Raw genomic sequence first — 19,130 nt, forward strand, 5'->3', positions numbered from 1 at the left:
GCTGACACCAAAACAAATTCCTTGTGTGTGTAAACACACTTGGCAATAAAGCTCTTTCTGATTTCTGATTCTATTATCATGAAATATCTCCAATCTCAAATATGTGTAAGTAAATGCATTTTGCACCTTTATAGATTGTTAGTTTTTCTATAATGGGTGATGGGCAAAGTAGCCTAATAGTGTAATCTATTAACTACACATAAAAACCCATCTTTTTACTTAAAGGCACAATATGTAATTTTTCGCCGCTGGAGGGCGCGTATTCAAAACAAACAAATAGAAACAAAGGCGTAGTTTGATGACGGCGTGACTGAGTGTGGAATCATGGGAGTTGTGGTCTTCATCCCAGTCGACCGCTTCCGCTGCTTCCGGTCGTGCGTATGTGGGGTAAAGCAGCGCTGTTTTATCATACTAGATACATTTGAAAGTTCTGTTATAATACTACTCTGTATGGTCGTCACCGGTCTATTAAAATGCACAACATATTAAAGCGTGTTTGGTGTTTCCATTTTTTCCAAATCGAGGGGTTATTACTTCATTAGCAGGTGACACAATGACACTATGGACACGCTCCGTGTCACTAGTTAAAATTGCTAATTTCTCTGGATTTAAACATTCTTCGAAACATTTGGGATAATGTAAGTACACGAGTCAGCAAAATATATAACACTGTTCTAGTGGTTTTTGGATATTTTAATAAAAATATCTTACATATTGTGCCTTTAAGTGCCAGATATGGGTGTCCTGCCATAAGCTATTTTTAATGACAGTCTTTGTATTTAATGTGAATTTAATAAAAACATTAAAGTAAGTTACTAATTTTAACACGTTCATACAGAAAGAGAGCAAAGAACATTTTCACTGACTTAAGTCTAGCAAGAGTTCAAAAACTTCCATTATAATCACTGAAGCTGTTTACACTGTGAAATTGAATATCTTAGTTACATCATAGGCATATCTGTACTTTGTTGTTTCTGATGATAGAATTTGGCAGAGAGCAGAATTTAGTCAGCGAATACAATGGAAAGGATCCTTAAAATCTGCTCCCTTACCAGAACCAATATAGCTATGTACAGCTTAATGCTTCATGTATGATGCTCAATGCTGCAACAATAATGTATGATATTTAATATATGCAAACATTATTTTTAGTTAAATTAAAATAAAGCTAGAAATGCTCAACAGCTTTATTTCCATGAAGAAAAACTGAGCAAAAACATGTCCAAAAATAAGTAAATAAATTAATTTAACTAGAATAATACAATTTATATAAAATAATTTAAATATACTACATTAAAAATTAAAGTAAAAGCACAAGAAAGTGAAAGCAGGAGACACATTGTTTTTTTTTGATCCAAAGTGAGTTGGATGGATGTTTGGATATCTTCAGGTTATCAATGATTTTGCATATTGTTTGCATGTCTCTTTTGCATGTTAGCTTTTAATGCTGTGTTTGCCCTTATGTTGAGGTTGCGTGCATGAACATCATGACAAACTACATTTCGGTGTGTCACTGTTGTTTAAAAACAATGAAAATATTTACAGAATGTAAGTTTCAAATGCTGTGATGAGTTTTACCTCATGAATATGAATGTTAAAACTTCTTGCTTTAAATCTATTGTTGATGTTAATCTCCTAAGCACAGAGATATCGATATACATATTATTCTGAGAGACTTTCAAATGTAGAGTAAATAAAAAAGAGATATATTTTTAGCTGCTTACTATAGTAAAGTTGACACAGATGTGACAATTTGGCTGGAAGTCGATATTTGGCTCTTCTTTTTGTCCACTTAAAGCACTAGCATACACACTAAAAAGTGCTAGGCTCAAAGAAACCCAGTGGCTGGAGTTATTTAGCAAGCTATGGCTGGGTCAAATGGTCAGTTTCAACCTCGGGTTATTTTGAAATAACGGGTTGATTTATGCTATAGTTCGTTTTTACAGAAATATACGATTTTTATTTTATACATTATACATGGGTTAGTATTTCCAGATTAACTTAAGTCCTCAAATATTTAGTAAAATACACTACAATGCCACTGTGTTTACACGAGACTTATTTTATTTTGGATGAATACATTTCCAGATACAGCATATTTTATTCCTGCATACAACATTTAAACCTGTTTAACAATTACTTTACAATAGGATTCAATTTATTGACAATAGTTACGTCATTAGGTATCATTAACTAACATTGAACAACTTTTTTATTCATTGTTAATTCATATTTTCATAAGAAATTAAAGAAAAAAGCAGATAGAATTATTTTTAATAAACAAATATTTTCACACAAAAATGTAATGACTATGTACATTATAAAGTCATTTTACATTGTTTCCAAATTGTGAAGGCATTATTTCAGGAAAAATTTTCCTAGATGATAAAATTACCAATATAAATGTAATATCACATCACCAAATAAAATAAAATAAAGTAAAATCACATCACCAAAGCCATATATTAATAATCCACAATAGATATTTGACAAGTGACAGTTGGTTACAATGTATATAATCATTCATAAAAACAGTTTGCACAGTAATTATGCCGATTATATCAGTATAATAACTTCACTCGAATATTGTCTGATATATAATATATAATAAAGATAACGTTTTTTTTTATATAGTCAAAGTGAGTTTCATAGGGTAGTGGTCAGACAGTTCTGGAACCATATCTTCATCCTTCCATATTTCACAATTTTTTACACAAGGCAGATCTTTCTCCAACATGAACACATAGTCTAATCTGGACATAGGCTTTTTACAGGAATATGTGTAGTCTTTCTTGTCTGGATTTCTCTTTCTCCAGACATCTATTAGATTCACTGTTTTCATGATTTCTCGAATGCTCTTTCTCCGTGATTTATGCCCTGCGCTATCTTTTTTGCTAGCTTTGTCTGATCTGTAATGAAGTGTTGTGTTAAAGTCTCCACCAATGATAGGCCGTATAAAAGCTTCCGATCCCTGTGTTAGGAAGCTGCAGAGAATCCTCATCATGAGATTAGATTTTTCTTCAGAATGGTAATAAGCACTCACAAATGTGTACTTCTGATTGCCAATCTCAACATAAACCCAAGCATAGTCTCCATCTTCACAAAATGTTTTCAGACATGTATGTCGTTTATTTACAAGAATGGCAACACCTTTGCTCTTTGAGCAGAAGTTTGTCATATAAATCAATGAGTGAGTAATGGCTTCTTCTCCTGCTATTGTTGCTTGCTCCGCTTGCCACATGTATAGTTTAGCTCTCTCTGTCGGCGACGAGGGATTCATTCACATGTGATAAATGCAGGGAAATAGTTAGGCTGACAGACAGGGTTCATACAAGGTGCTTTAAGTGCTTGAAGTACTTGAATTTGACTTTTTGAAATTGAAGTCTTGGAAAACCCTTGAAAACAGCCATATTTATGAACAAGTACTTGAATGTTTAAAAGGCAGTATATATGAAATTAGTGTTAATTTTTGTTTTCGTTAAAAAGCGCGTCTGATATAAATACAGAGCCGTTTCGCCTGGCTTCCGGGAGCGCACAAGATCTTGCGATATTACTCCTTGAGGTGAAAAGCGGTCTCGCGATATCAGTAGGCCTATAAAGTTTGTTTTGGGGTAAACTCTTTAATAGTGCTTGTATTATATTACTCATTCTTTTATTGCATGTGCTGTTTGTTTGGGTTTCATTTAGGAATGCACATTATTTGTGAGCTTTGTGAGCGCATCTTTATCTCAGCAGCTCAGTCCATAAAGTCTTCCTCTGAATATGCTGAGTTTGGGTTGCTTAACGTTCATCTGGGAAAACAGTGCTCGTTATCTCACTAGATTTGTAATGTAAATCATTTATAAACCTATGCAAACACAGGAGAATATTTCCAGATCAACATATTTCTAGATATGCGATTTGTTGAACATCGCTATTTCAAAATAAAGGTTTAAACCCTCGCTCTGAGTTTGCATGTGACCAAATATTAAAATTAAATGGATTTAAACGTTGTTGAATCCCGCTGTAAAATGAAACATCACCAGGCCGTTATTATTTATAGGCATATTACATTATGTTTTTAACAGTGTTCTTCAATAAAACCATGTGATTACTTGCCTTTGATACTTTATACTTTATTTGAACCAATTATTATTGTCTTATCGTTAGTTTAATATATATAAATGTAGTCAATATAAAGCCTGTTTTTCACTTAGTTCTAGTTTATTACTAAAGAATCAGATTACTCAATTGTCAGAATAATCAGTAGATTACTTGATTACCAAGATAATCATTTGTTACAGCCCTAGATTAGTTAAATGTTTCAAAATACAACAACATCATTTTGCTTTTTGTGATTAACCTCCTGGGGTCGACAGTTCCGCCGGCGGAACTTTTTGCAGATTTAAATGTTGACAGCGAAAAGAACTAAAATGCTCCTTCATACTTGATCGTACATATAAGAGTATCTTTGTCGGACGTTGAAATGACGTCCCTGAAGAGCCAGAATGAAAGTTTTTAAAACGTCTTTTTTGGACGTCTTTTCGACGTCTTTTTTTGGACGTCTCTTCGACGTCTTTTTCAGACGTCGAAAAGACGTCCCTTCAGGAGCCAGAATGAAAGTTTTTATGACGTCTTTTTATGACGTCTTTTGAACAACCAATATTGAGATCCACAGGACAAATAAACAGACACAAGGCACATTCAATTAAAACTTATTTATTTATATTAATTTAAATTGTATAATTGTTTATTGTGTGTGTCCCCCTCCCTGGCTTCTTGCTGGTGCATGCTTGAGGTGCTCCGAAGCATGTTTTTTAATATTTCTTCAGTTGCGTCCTTGCTCCATTTCATCACTGCAGCTGTAAGTGGAAAGACAGAAATCTTAAATATGCAAAAAAAAAAAACCTGGTAAAAAATATTTTACCAAGTACACATACACACACCTGGGCTGCTCGGTTATGAGGCACATAAACAGCGCTCGTGTAGGAAAACCATATTAGCGAATTTGTGTCTAATCTACTTAATTTAGACCAACTAAAATCAATAACTTATCAGTTAATTAAGTAGGCCTAATTAAGACATGTATTCAAGAACTTTATTAAAAACAGGACGTATTTTCAGCCTTACTCAAAGGCCGCGGAAACTGGTACGCTTGTTTGTTACGCAATTCAATCCATTACACACCCGACGTTCTTGGTTATCTTCCTATATTAAATTAAATATATTAGACAGTTGATTGATGAAACACTGATGACAATTTAAAAAAGATACAATTTATACAAAACGAAATTCACTTTAAAGAAAAGCTTTCTACAAAACAAAACTTACTGCATGGTCAAAATTGTGTCTGACCCACTCCATGTCTCCCGACATATTGCGCATCTTATGAGCCTATCTTAGTCATGCTGTTCACTTTCATAATCAACATAGATGAAAAAAAATATATTACTGCTTAATATTTAAACATAAATATGAAACTAAATAGGCTAGTTTTCTTTAACCCTCTGGCAGACGAACGCGCCGGCGCATTCTGAAGGAAACAACTTAAAATAGGCTACTCCGTAATTTTTGGCCATACAGGAATGCGTTTCTAGATAATGATGATCTTAGCGCTTAAGAGCGTTTTCTACGAGTCAATTTACGATCATTCATTGTGTTTCACATGAGTTTCCCAAAAATGCACTTAACACTATCACATGTAGCTGTGCTTTAAGTGCTACTTATAAATCGCTATCCCTTTGTCAAGTGCTGAAATTACAATTTATGGCCCGTAATTATAGTACACGCTCGATTATTGAACTGTGCTTGACAAAAGTTCTACAATTAGACTTAAAGCACACGTGCAGTTCACGCAAATTGAAGTATTTATTCAGTGCTGTGAATAATCTTGGCACTAATTATATTGTATCATTAAAATTAATATTTATATTATTCACTTCGCCGTGCTGCTATTTGCACATGTAAAAGTATACCCCTGAAAAGATATTAAGGTATTTTATTGGGTCAAAGACAGTTAATTGTAATTTAAATTAATTCCAATTTAGCATTCTTGTTGATTAACAGGAAAAGGAGTGCAGTTCATCCGTCAGGAAATTAACATCTCTGAGGTGTTTTGTTCATAATAAGGTCTTGTATTTTGTAATATTGCTTTGTTCAAAACTCAGAAATTTCATCACAAACCAAATTTACGTTGATATATCAAGAGTAATTATACAAATTTGTGTCCTGATAAGTCATATAAACAAGCACGCACATACATACATAAACATTTCGCGCTAAAGAGAGACTTATCTCTATTTTAAATAATAAAATATATGACATCATAACATGTTTAAATGTATGATAAATTATTAGCTTCAGTAACATGTATTCAACACTTATTTAAGCTTATTGATCTTATAAAACACACTATTCTCTTCTTTTAAAGAAGATAGTAGCAAATAAAACTTTAATTATATATAACATGTTGTATAAAATAAACATTTAATATAGTTTTAGGTCACAATAAATATGAAAAATGATGCCTTAAATTTTTTTAGAGTGCTAAGAGATAGAACTTTACGCAACGATGTCCAAACATGAATGAAATGCTTCCAAAATAAAATAAAATAAAACAAAATAAAAATGTTTTAAGTTGAATAAACAAAATCTCACAGGTCCTCGTAGGAGTATTCTCCTATATGTGAAACTGAGGGTCTGCTTCAGAGCCCTCACAGTGAGGGAGGAGTTCAAGACAGATGATCTAAAAGAATGGTTTAAATGTGCTACATGTATTTCAACGCATAACATTAATGTCAAGTTTAAATAAGCAGTATCCCTACTACATCTGATGTCCGGTGATTCTTACATTTCAACAAAATTATAATTTATATTAGATTTATTACGCATCAAACACTTTAGATTCTTTGAAGATTATGCTTAAAATAAGAAACTTTTAAAGTTTTAATACAATCACACACACACAATGTAGCATAAAACAATACACTTAAAATATTGTTATATTATTAATTTAATTAAATTGTTAATTATTTGAACTAACAGTTGACATTCTACGTTATCCACCATCACCTTACAGACATAACATTTCAAACATGTTTTGCCTTACAATTACATATATTTATAAATTATTTCACATATTTTAAATCATTATCGCGCGGGCTGTTTATGCCATGGAAAGAAATATTTATTTTATTTATCTTATTTCAAACCATATTCCAGCTTAAAAGGCTAAATAAAAAAGTGTCCATATCTTAGATTATTACTAGGGTGAGCATGTAGCTATGATCTAGTTCTACACTTATATAGTTGTATATGATCGTATTTTTCTGAACCGACCTTTATCAGAGTGATAAATATCTGGGTGAAACATAGCCTTCGCTGAAAATAAACTATTGTTTATCTACTCTAAAATATATGTAGACAGACCATATGTAATAAAAATATAAGGTTTAAATACCTCAAGGTTTGTACAGCACAGATTTGGCCACTGATGTTTCACTGCTAGTAAGTATATCTGTTAATCTGTATGAACTTCTATCAAATAAATGTTTTAACACCATGAATAAGTCTTATGGTTATTTGTACAAGGAGTATTGGTATAAACAGAACTTATACATGCCGTCACGTTATGTTAAATGGCTACATCACACAACACATTGAACATGTACAGACTTCCCCATTAACATAATAAACACATTAACTCAACACACACCAAACACATCCTACACAAGCTTCGTATAATTCAAGCATTACATAAGTCTGTGTACAGATGTCAGTGCCGGCAAACAGACCGTGTAATACTACCTGCTATGTGTGTGTGTGTTATGAGAGTACGTGCCCATAGTTCATAAATGGTCACGGGTTAAAACATTCCACCAGCCCATCAGTCTGGGGGTAGTAGGGACTAGTGCGCACTCTTTTAATACCCAGCAGCTGATAGACTTGGTTCAGTGTATGGCTCATGAAATTCGTGCCCTGATCAGTTAACACTTCCTTCGGAATGCCTACATGTGAGAAAAAATGGAGCAGTGCATTTGACACCTGTTTTGCAGTAACCTGCCTTAATGGGTATGCTTCCGGGTATCTGGTAGCATAATCGCAAATTACAAGGATAAACCTATTGCCTTTCTGGGTCTTTTGCAAAGGGCCAACAACATCTACTGCTATTTTCTCAAAAGGAGTGTCAACTGCAGGAATTGATACTAAAGGTGCTCTAGCAGGTGCTTTGCCCGCAGTTAACTGACATTCCGGACAGGTCCTACAGTAATCCTTCACCTCACTATACATACCTGGCCAATAAAATCTCTTTGCAATCCTCATTAACGTTTTCGTGAACCCCAAGTGTCCTGACCATGGCACTGAATGACCAAGTTCTACCACCTGTTTACAAAACTTTTCCGGTAACACAAGCTGCGTACCCTCTTCCTTAGATTGTCTATACAACCGGTTTTGTTTCACCAGAAACCTGTCACCCTTCAACATATCTACATTGGTTCCTTTGCCAACTCTACTAAAACAGTCTGCCAAAGTAGCATCTTCCCACTGCAATTCTGCTAGCTCATTGGGTATGCAAAAATCTGAATCAAGCCCATCTGGCTCTTCCAGTTCCAGTTCAAACTGCCGTGGCGTATCCAAAACGTCAGCCATACCATACCTGTGGTTTTGCAACCTCTCATCAACACTTAGCTTTGTGTCAGCTACTATCTCATCATTGAAAAATGGCATTTCATGAAGGGTCTGTTGTGCAAAATTTTGTGGCTGTGAACAGTCAGTTAACCTTTGCGCTTGTGCCCTCGTTACAACCCCACACCAAGCGGTTTCCTGCACCAAATCTGCTAAAATCGGCATATCCGTACCTAACACAATCGGATATGGTAATGTAGCAGCAATTCCTACTTTCATCAAGTATGGCTGTTTGTTAATCTCAATGTACACTTCAGCAGTTGGTAAATCTGATCTATCCCCATGTACACAACATACAGAAACCGTACTTTCAGTCCATGTCTCCCTTGGCACATACTGCTCTTTTACCAGTGTCTGTGCACAACCTGTATCTACTAAAGCCGTTACTAGTTTGCCATTCAACAAAACTGAAACAGTCGGCTCTTTGCTCGCCATTGATGTCATCAAAGGGCTCGATAAATAACACAAACTCGCTGACTTAGGCTTTAAAATCGGACAATGAATGCTTATATGGCCTGATTCTGCACAGTTGTAACATACAACCTCACCCTTAGCTGCTGACTGATGTACTAGTACAGGGGGTACGGGCTTAGGGTAGCTGGGTTTTAAAACCTGGGTTTGAGACCTAGAGTATGCACTCCCTCCCAACCCCCCAGACTTACCTCTGCTGCCCTGTAGGCTGCTGGCATACCGGAACACTCCCGAGGATCCTTTTCTTGCCGCGATATAATCCTCGACAAAGTTCGCTGCCTCTGCTGCCGTCCCAGGGCTCCTCTCTTTCACCCACATTCGAATTTCAGGATACAACACTCGCATATACTGTTCCAGAACCAGTTTCCATCATGTCCGTTTTAGTGGTAGAATCAAGTCTCACCCACTTGGAAAACAAGTCCTTCAGACGCACATATAACTCCATAGGTGATTCATCAACTGGTGTATCCAAAGCACGAAATCTCAGTCTATGCATTTCAGTGCTAATCTCATATTTTTTAAGAATCACCTCTTTCAAACGATCATAATCCGTCATCAATGCGGGCGACATAGCGACGAACGCCGTCCTCGCTTTCCCTGTGAGCAGCGGAATGAGATGAACAGCCCAATCGCCTTTTGGCCACCTGTAAACTTGCGCCAGTCTTTCAAAAGTGGTCAGATAGTTCTCAATGTCGTCATCCTCCTGTAATTTGGGCAGTTGAAAACCCAGAGCTGGGCCCCCCGTCGCTGATCGGTCAGCAGGTGGTCCCGACCCGTGTCTGGCGTGTTCAACGTCCATCTGCAATTGTGTGACTTGATGTGTGACAACTTTAAACTGTTGCTCTTGTCGCGCCATGTCTTTTTCCTGTCTTTCATCTCTTTGCTTTTGGTACTGCAGGAAGGTCTGAAACACATCTGGCAACGCTGTAAAGGCTGCCTCTCCCCCAGATGCAGAACCTCCGACCGGCTGTAGCACATTTGCCTCTGTGGAATCATGCGCTGCTTCCCGCCCCTCGCCAGCTTCCATGGTTGACGATAGCTGTGATCTTGTCTTTGGTGGCATTTCATGCCGCCACTTCTGACACCATATGTCCGGAATAGCCTTTGCGGCCGGGGTAAAAAGTAACCAGGCCACTAAAGTCCCATTGCAGGTGCATTTATTGTGCAATCGGTGACAAAGGTCCCCAGAATAAAAGTTAAACATATTACAAAAAAACCCAATCAAAAACTATACAATCTTAAAAAGTCCGTTCACTGCCATTGTGAATCAAACAGGAGCACGAGCTCATCTCTTGCGGCATTTTACATTCTAAACCCCGCCCTCGGGAGCGTACCACTCTATGGGTAAGCCCCGGCACAATTACCATATACAACCTTTAGCCATACAGACACATAATACATACATAACCCAAATATCAATACAGTTTTAAACACACAAGACATAAGCATGAAAGACCAACCAGATATACATTTGTTTCACTGCAACTGTATGGACCCTTCCACTGACCTCAAGGAAACATGGACCGGTCTATTCAGGTGACACAAATATCAGGTTTAAATACCTCAAGGTTTGTACAGCACAGATTTGGCCACTGATGTTTCACTGCTAGTAAGTATATCTGTTAATCTGTATGAACTTCTATCAAATAAATGTTTTAACACCATGAATAAGTCTTATGGTTATTTGTACAAGGAGTATTGGTATAAACAGAACTTATACATGCCGTCACGTTATGTTAAATGGCTACATCACACAACACATTGAACATGTACAGACTTCCCCATTAACATAATAAACACATTAACTCAACACACACCAAACACATCCTACACAAGCTTCGTATAATTCAAGCATTACATAAGTCTGTGTACAGATGTCAGTGCCGGCAAACAGACCGTGTAATGCTACCTGCTATGTGTGTGTGTTATGAGAGTACGTGCCCATAGTTCATAAATGGTCACGGGTTAGCTCCGTGACAGTTACATTTTAAGATGACTCATGTTTCGTGTATAAGATTGGGTGTGTGTATATGATTTTACTTTTCTTATATTTACTAGGATTTGAATTTAAATTGAATCTTTGTAAAAATAAGACCAAAACATTATATTACAAAAGAATCATGTTGTTGCAGCGTCTTTAACAGTTCCTCAACACCCACACACCATTCAGGAAGGTCAACCGCTCAGGGCAGCACCGCCGGCCATGGGTGAAAACACTACAAGATAGGTTTCCAACTTTTTCCCAAAATCAGACACAATGTCATTAACCAGTTCTCTTTGTTTTATAAGATTTACTTTTATAAGTGTGATAAATATATGGTCAATACACCATGAAACGATAATCAGGCTACCAAATAAGTTTGACACAATGTTTTTAAGAAAGGGATTTTATTTATTTATTTTAAGTACAACTAAACCAGATAACAGATTTTTTTTTTGACTCGCATATTGTAATGTGGGGTTTGGTGTTTGTGTTTTGTTTCATGTTCATGTTTTCCATGTCTTTTATTTTGTATTGTTTCATGCTGTCAGTGTCATGCTACCCTTGCCCTCATGTATCTCTGCCTTGTGTATGTGTCATGTTCTGATTGGTAGTCTTAGTCATGTGTATTTAAAAACGTCGTACATTTTACCATGATCAGGAAAAATATATATATTTTAACAGGTCAAACGATAAGGACTATTGGAGGCACGGACATGACCGGTCATGTTTATGGAGACTTTACATAGACAATTCAATTGAATTAATTCAATTCACATTAATTTGTGAATTATATGTTTTTTCACAAAACATATTGTTGCAACGCAGTTTCACAGAAAATGAAAGATTCTACATTATATTTAGAACCCTTTATATTCATATTTACATTATATTAATGATTTTTATACACTACATCCCCTTGAAAAAGGTTATAGACACAGTCTTTTATACAGGAAATATGTTTGCTAATACTGAATACTGATTATACTAATACTGATACGGCTAATACTGAAATCCTCTCTTCTAAACTATTGTGAAAGTTTTAATGTTGATTTTGATGGTCTGCCCCACTAGCTGAATACCTTTGTCATTGTGGTCAAACATGCGGCGAGTGTTCGCAGGAAAACAAGAACAAATACAGTATACGATAATTAAAGGAAAGTCCTTCTACAAGAGAGGGTTTAAACTGAGATTGTGATGTACTTTAGAGCTTCTTCTGGTGTCTACAAAGCGGACACACAAACACACACACACAAGGCCTCAATCTTACTTTTTCTCTGTTACATGTACATTTAAAACACTTAAAGTTACAAGTTGAAGCTGGTGTCTTCCTTGCTTTAACCATTTCTTAATAATTCTCTTCCGTCTACACTCTATTCTACTCGCTTACAAACAATATTAAATTAAAAATGTAAGTATGTGCAGAAATTTTTTTGTGATGGTTGGTGTACAGTAAAAAATAAATAAATTACACAGCTTTTTAAAATGATAAATTATACTACATGATGTTTATGAAAATATAAAAATTTTGAATGTTTACTGTGATGGTAGGTTTAGGGGATGATACTGTATAAAACTCATTAATATACTGTAAATGTAAATATAAAATGTTCTAAATATAATGTAGAAACTTAAATTTTTCTGTGAAACTGCATTGCGACAATTTGTTTTGTGAAAAAGTTATAAAAAATTAATGTGAATTGAATTGTGCCTATGGAAAGCCTGTCTATGTAAAGTCTCCATAAACATGACCGGGGCCCCCCAATAACCCTTTTCTTTTGGCCTGTTAAAATACGTATTTTTCCAGATCCTCGTCAAATGTACGACGGTTTTATATTTTTAGTGACGATTAAAACTAATGTAAATGTTTTGCTTTATTTTATATCATATGCGATCGCCTAATTCATATATTTTCATTTAAAAGATCATAATAATAATAATATTTGGACGATTGAATGTTGTGTTGGTGTTCTTGTTTATCCTAAACTGCAGTGGCCAAGTGACTAAGAGAGGAGCATGAACATTTTGACATTGCATGGGCCATTTTATTGAACCCCATGAGAAAATTACTTCTAAATCATGTCAGTTATTTATTTATTTTGTAAGACGTAAAGTTTTCTGCGATGGGTTCGTGTTAGGTTGTAAAATGTATAATTATCTGTAGATAAAAAACAACAACAACAGGAGTCCGTGTAATGTCCCCATTTAGATAGCTAAGCAAACATACGTGTGTGTGTGTGTGTGTGTGTGTGTGTGTGTGTGTGTAGCAAAAGGCATCGTCTCTCGGGATCCATCTGGATAAACATTGCAAAATATAGGGGCAACTTTTTGTTTTTTCAAGCAGATCCAGTGTGACCCCCTCCCCTTTCAGAACATGAGTTTCAAAGAACTTTAACGTGTCTCCCTTAGGATGCTCTTTGTAAACACTCCCTAACTCATAAAGAGTAAATTCACTGTGAAATATTAAATTCAGTAACTCACTTAATACCCAGTACACTGATATAACCAAATTATAAAGTCTCACAGTGAATATTTCCCAAACAGAGAGTATAACACTTTTCACTGTCTTATGAACTGTGACTGTAAAATGGTAATACGATTTCGATAGACAGAATATAAACCAACGTGGGCCCACTCACACACCACCCTGATGCAGGCCTGAGACGTTGCTTGTATGCGTAGGGGCCTTTGAAACTGCAAATTGGCCTCGTCGCTCTTCAGTGAGCAAATAAAACCAATAGAATGTACCTGCATTCTTTAAGCAGTCCTGATACACAATCCTCCACGAACAGCTGTCCGTCCCACGAGGCCGGAGGAATACCCAACTCTCCTGGTGGCTGGGTGCACTATCCGGTAGCGTCTCGTACCTTCCCTCGATGTCAGAGGAGCTTTGAGTGCTTCCGGTGACTCGAAAGGTCTATCTGATTCCTCAGTCACGTCCCACGACGAATAATGAGCTAATAGCAAGCTCAATAGTTCAGAATAGTTCAGCAAATAATGCTAAAAGAGATTGCTGGTTCTCAACAGGCCTCAGTGTCTTCAACCCGTGAACAGTTTCAATAAACAAATAGTTAACACACAGCCTGCGTTGTCGAAGAGAAACGAGGCGCTGAACGAGCGTGATAAAGCAGCGGAGCTTTTATTATGCCACAGTCGAGCGCTTCCGCTCCTTCCGTTCGTGCGTATGTGGGGTAAAGCAGCGGAGCTTTTATTATGCCACAGTCGACCGTATATAGTATATAGTATTTTATCATACTAGATACGTTTGATAGTTCTGTTATTATGCTACTCTGTGCGGTCGTCACCGGTCTAATAAAACGCACAACATATTAAAGCATCTTTGGTGTTTCCATGTTTTCTACAAAACAAAACCGGAAATCGAGGGGTTATGACGTCATTGGCAGGTGACACAATGACACTATGGACACGCTCCGTGTCACTAGTTAAAATTGCTAATTTCTCTGGATTTAAACATTCTTCGAAACATTTGGGATAATGTAAGTACACAAGTCAGCAAAATATATAACACTGTTCTAGTGGTTTTTGGATATTTTAATAAAAAAATCTTACATATTGTGCCTTTAAGCATATTGAGTTTGCAGATACTTGTAACTTCAATGAAGATCAGCTGAAATTTTATGACCAGATAATGCAGAAAACCAACCAGTTATGAAGGTCTCCCATACTTTTTCTCGCCACTAAATGTCTATTCAACTTTTGGATGAAGTATTACTTTATGATCCAAACACTCACCAGTATTCCTTCACCAGGGATCTCTCATCCTCACCAAGGTAGATACAAAGAGCTCGGAGGATGGCCTCTCTCTTTATATGGACATCACTTGTCTGTAAATATTACAGATTTGATAATTAGTTCAATCTATAAACATTGGAATGGCTGTAACTGTTATCTGAGGCAGCAAGTGCATCGCATTATGCTTTCATCAATTTTTACAGGTTATATAACGTTTATTGTAGCTACAGTATATGGGCGCTTCAACTTGTAACTTTAAGTGTTTTTCTTGTTGTTTAATACACTTGGCCAAAATCTCAAATGAAGCGCTTATGCACAGGATATTTAAAACGTACAAAAGTAGCCTAAGTTATATTGGCAAGACGGCAAATAACCTACTTCTTCTCCGCTCTTCAAACACACAAAAAATATTAGCCTTTACAGGCATATATAGTGTTTGAGTAAAGAAAACACTGTACTATTCAAACATGAGTTATTTATTTACCCTTGCATTGCGAAAAAGCGGAGATGTCTCTTCCAGGCTGTGCGCAGCGCGTCAAAGGGAGGCGGGGTGAAGTTACGAGCTTTCGCTGAGAGCTTGATGATCCAATAGCATTACAAAGTTTTACTGACAAGCTCTTTTTAATGCTTGTCATTGGTTAAATGTTTTTAAAACCCTCTGATTTAAAATAATAATGACGAATTATAATAGAGATATGAAGTTTGGATAATTTTTCATGGCACACCTGACTGGGCTAAGGTATGGCAACTGCCCTACTGTAACGCATTCAGTCCACTGAAGGCGAGCGTAGTGAAACACCCAAGTGCAGTTTATTTACAGTGATCCAAACAATAAACGAAGACTAGAGACACCGACTTGACTTGACGAGGCATGAACTGACTAGACTCACAGACAGCGGGTTACAACATCAGTACACGACGAGGCCTATGGGAACATGATGGCTACTTATATCAGACAATGAGGGTCACATGACAAGAACAAACCAATGGGAAACAAGACACATGACTAAGACTACCAATCAGAACATGACACATGCACAAGGCAGAGATACATGAGGGCAAGGGAAGCATGACACTAACAGGGTGAAACAATTACAAAATAAAAGACATGGAAAACATGAACATGAAACAAAACCCAAACACCAAACATTACACCTACGGAAACGCCGCCCCTGCACGCAATCATAACGATTTGAGGCTTTTCACACAGAGCGCGTTTTCATGCCATTGTTTTTCTGTTTTTTTCTCCCCCGGCCTCCCCCTCCCCCTCCACCTCCTATTCTCTATCAGTTAGCTGTTGTAATTACATCAGCAGATTCGGCACATTCGCGATAAAAAGCGGCGCTTTCCAACTTCAGTAACATGTTATGCTATTACAGCTGTGAAATTACAAACAAAAAATACATTCTGAGACATGAACTGAAATGAATTTTATTAACATTAAATCGTCCTCCTCCCATTTTCACCTCAAAATTTTGGAGAAGCTGTGCCTCCCCCGACGAGCTGCCACTGCTAGCACTACCTTACCCACCGCCAAAACAAATAATTAAGAAGATTAAAGATTACCCGTCCAAAACTATTTATATCTCATGTTTAACCACATTAGAAGCCGGCAGATTCCCGAAGGACTGGCTGCGGTAAAGCTAACGTTAGGCGGGAACAGCCGATGCGGCCTGGAGCTCGCATCTCCGAAAGCACTTGAGCAATTTTTTTTAAATAGGTGCTATCTTTATAAATAAACGGCGTATTTTAAGCTTATAAAACTACATTTTTATCCAAAAATATATTAAAAATACATTTCGTCACATAAAAAAAGTAATATTTGCGTTATTTGTGTGTGCATGCGCGCGCGCGGAGTAGGATCTGACCGTTGGTCGCTGTGGAATTTATCCCAAAGACTCGTTCTGAACTACAGCATATTATATTCTTTATAGAGCGAACAAACTATTCACTGTAATAAATTGTGCTGTATTACATTAAATATTACTTACTGTGCAAATAGACCGAATGATGAAAATGTCTTCAGTTCCCACCGTGAACCTGACTGGAAAGTGGAAACTCCTTTTGGCAACCAGGGAAAAAGTGCATTTCCGCGCATGCGCACAGAACCAACTTAATATTTTCAAACTGAATTTAATTAATTCACAGGGCTTGAATTTAAAACACATGTAATTCGCATAATACCAATTAATTAAATATTTATTAATTAAAATCAAAAACTAAATTTAAATGGTTTAAAGTAGCTAAATGTAATTATGCTTAATATAATTGGGGCCATAATAATTTTTTTCAGTGCACTTACCTCGCCTATTGGTTAAGTCCGCCCCTGAGCACGACATTATCTGCCCACAGAACTCATTTTAAAGGACTCCACCCGAGCAGCTCATTTCCTCACAATCTTCAAGAAACATCTTGAGTCGGAACCCTTGTAAGTACTTGATCTGCTCAAATTAATAGACTTCTATACCCTTAGACTACTTAAAAATGCTCTTACTGTTTTACACTTGTTTGCATAATTGTAGCAAAACTATTGTTTCCCTCCTCTATTACGACATGTTTATATTCATTCTTTGTAGAATAGCTATAACTGGAAATAGGCTATAATGGATAAGACAGGCTACATCAAATATGAGAAATAGAGAAAGCATTAGTGGGCCTTTCGATTTCACATAATTTATTATACATTCATTTCTTAGCCAATATGTAATTCTTGAACCTGTAAATGTAAAATCTGGAGTGATTTTAATCGATGTTCTGTATATTGAAAAATATTCATAAAATTTTAGTCTCATATATTCCTTTACTTTCACATTCAGCTTTCACTGGCACTTTTGTTCGACGGAAGACACACCCCGAGCAGCTCCCTCACAATCTTCAAGAAATATTCCTAGACGCAACTCTTCTGTAAGTATTTGATCTGTCTGTGCCATAAATTAAATGACGTTCAGAATAAAGACTTTGAATCTTGGTTTCGCAGTTTGAATGTGCCTTTAGTCAGCGCCCTTTGGAGAAAGCGCAATAAAGCCTATTTCACACATACTCCGTCTGCCGTGCGTATTTTAGTTTTTTCACAACGCACACGGTTGCGGTCCGTCAGTTGTTCCAGGAGCAGTGCAGCGATCGTTTCTGTTCGATTTTTGCTCTAAACCAGAGGTCGGGAACCTATGGCTCGTGAGCCACATCTGGCTCTTTGACAAAAATCATGTTGTCACATTCCACTTTCAAAATATAAAGAAAAAAGTATACACGTGTAAAATAAATGTAAAACAAAGAAAGCCAAAAAGTGTTAGGTTGTGCCCTGCTCTCCCCTACACTTATGTGTACGTGCAGCATGACGTTATCTGCCCCTACAAGGCACACGCAGAACTCGTTTTACAGGACTCTACCCGAGCAGCTCATTTCCTCACAATCTTCAAGAAACATCTCGAGTCGGAACCCTTGTAAGTACTTGATTTGCTCAAATTAATAGACTTCTATATCCTTAGACTACTTAAAAATGCTCTTACTGTTTTACACTTTATTGTACCAAAATTATTGTTTCCGTCCTCTATTACGACATGTTTATATTCATTCTTTGTAGAATAGCCAGGGGCGTAATTTCCACTTTGTGTCCCCCCCACTTTCAAATTAGTTTATGATTTTTTTCACTGCACGCCGTCATCGCCACGGAGGAGCAGGACCGAGCAGGGCACAGACGCGTGCATCCAGGAACGTCGGTAAAAATAGCTCACTGAAAGTTCTAATGAGCAGGTATCGCGGTTGCGGCACAGTCAGCGATGAAACGCCAGAAGCAGCAACAGATGACTTTAATGTCATCATGGATGAAAAGAAAGAAAGAAAGGAGATGTGAGTTTGATTCAGTAAATTAGCTCAGGTCAGGATAATCATATTTTCTGTCTACACCTGTTAATGTTGGCCTACGTTGACTGAGCTAACGTTAACATACACTGTTGCTAGGTAAGTATTTAATGTAGAACAGTGGTTCCCAAACTTGGGTACGTGAGGTGACAGAGGGGGTACGTGAACAAAATGCTGAGTTTTGCGGTGTTTCGTGAACGAATCGTTCACGAAAGTAATTGATTAAATGATTCATTTATAAATACAGCCACTTGCTTCATTACTGAATGAACAAATGACTCGATGACTCACGCATTAGACAGTGACTTACTGCCAGGGGCGTGTCTACATGGTGGCCAGGGGTGGCACCGGCCCCCCCTGAAATTTGGCTGGCCACCCCAGGTGCCCCCCCTACCAGATGTCT

General features: G+C 36.9%; 2 protein-coding genes across 4 annotated transcripts in view; both read left to right on the forward strand.

Moving 5' to 3' along the window:
• The window catches only part of LOC107680186 (gastrula zinc finger protein XlCGF57.1-like), a 398,670-nt gene that overhangs the window by 212,155 nt on the left and 167,385 nt on the right, over nucleotides 1–19,130 (forward strand). The window lies entirely within an intron of this gene.
• LOC107680183 (uncharacterized) overlaps nucleotides 17,218–19,130 on the forward strand; it is a 23,361-nt gene continuing 21,448 nt past the window's right edge. The window contains exons 1-2 of one of the 2 annotated variants that reach the window (XR_001633120.1): nucleotides 17,218–17,297; nucleotides 17,686–17,773. The gene's annotated coding sequence lies outside the window, so the exon portion shown is untranslated. The remainder of the gene's footprint in view (nucleotides 17,298–17,685; nucleotides 17,774–19,130) is intronic. The other variant, XM_016475967.1, reaches the window with a different exon arrangement.

The sequence above is a fragment of the Sinocyclocheilus anshuiensis genome, unplaced genomic scaffold (assembly GCF_001515605.1).
Source record: "Sinocyclocheilus anshuiensis isolate Anshui unplaced genomic scaffold, SAMN03320099.WGS_v1.1 scaffold492, whole genome shotgun sequence".
Taxonomy (NCBI): domain Eukaryota; kingdom Metazoa; phylum Chordata; class Actinopteri; order Cypriniformes; family Cyprinidae; genus Sinocyclocheilus; species Sinocyclocheilus anshuiensis.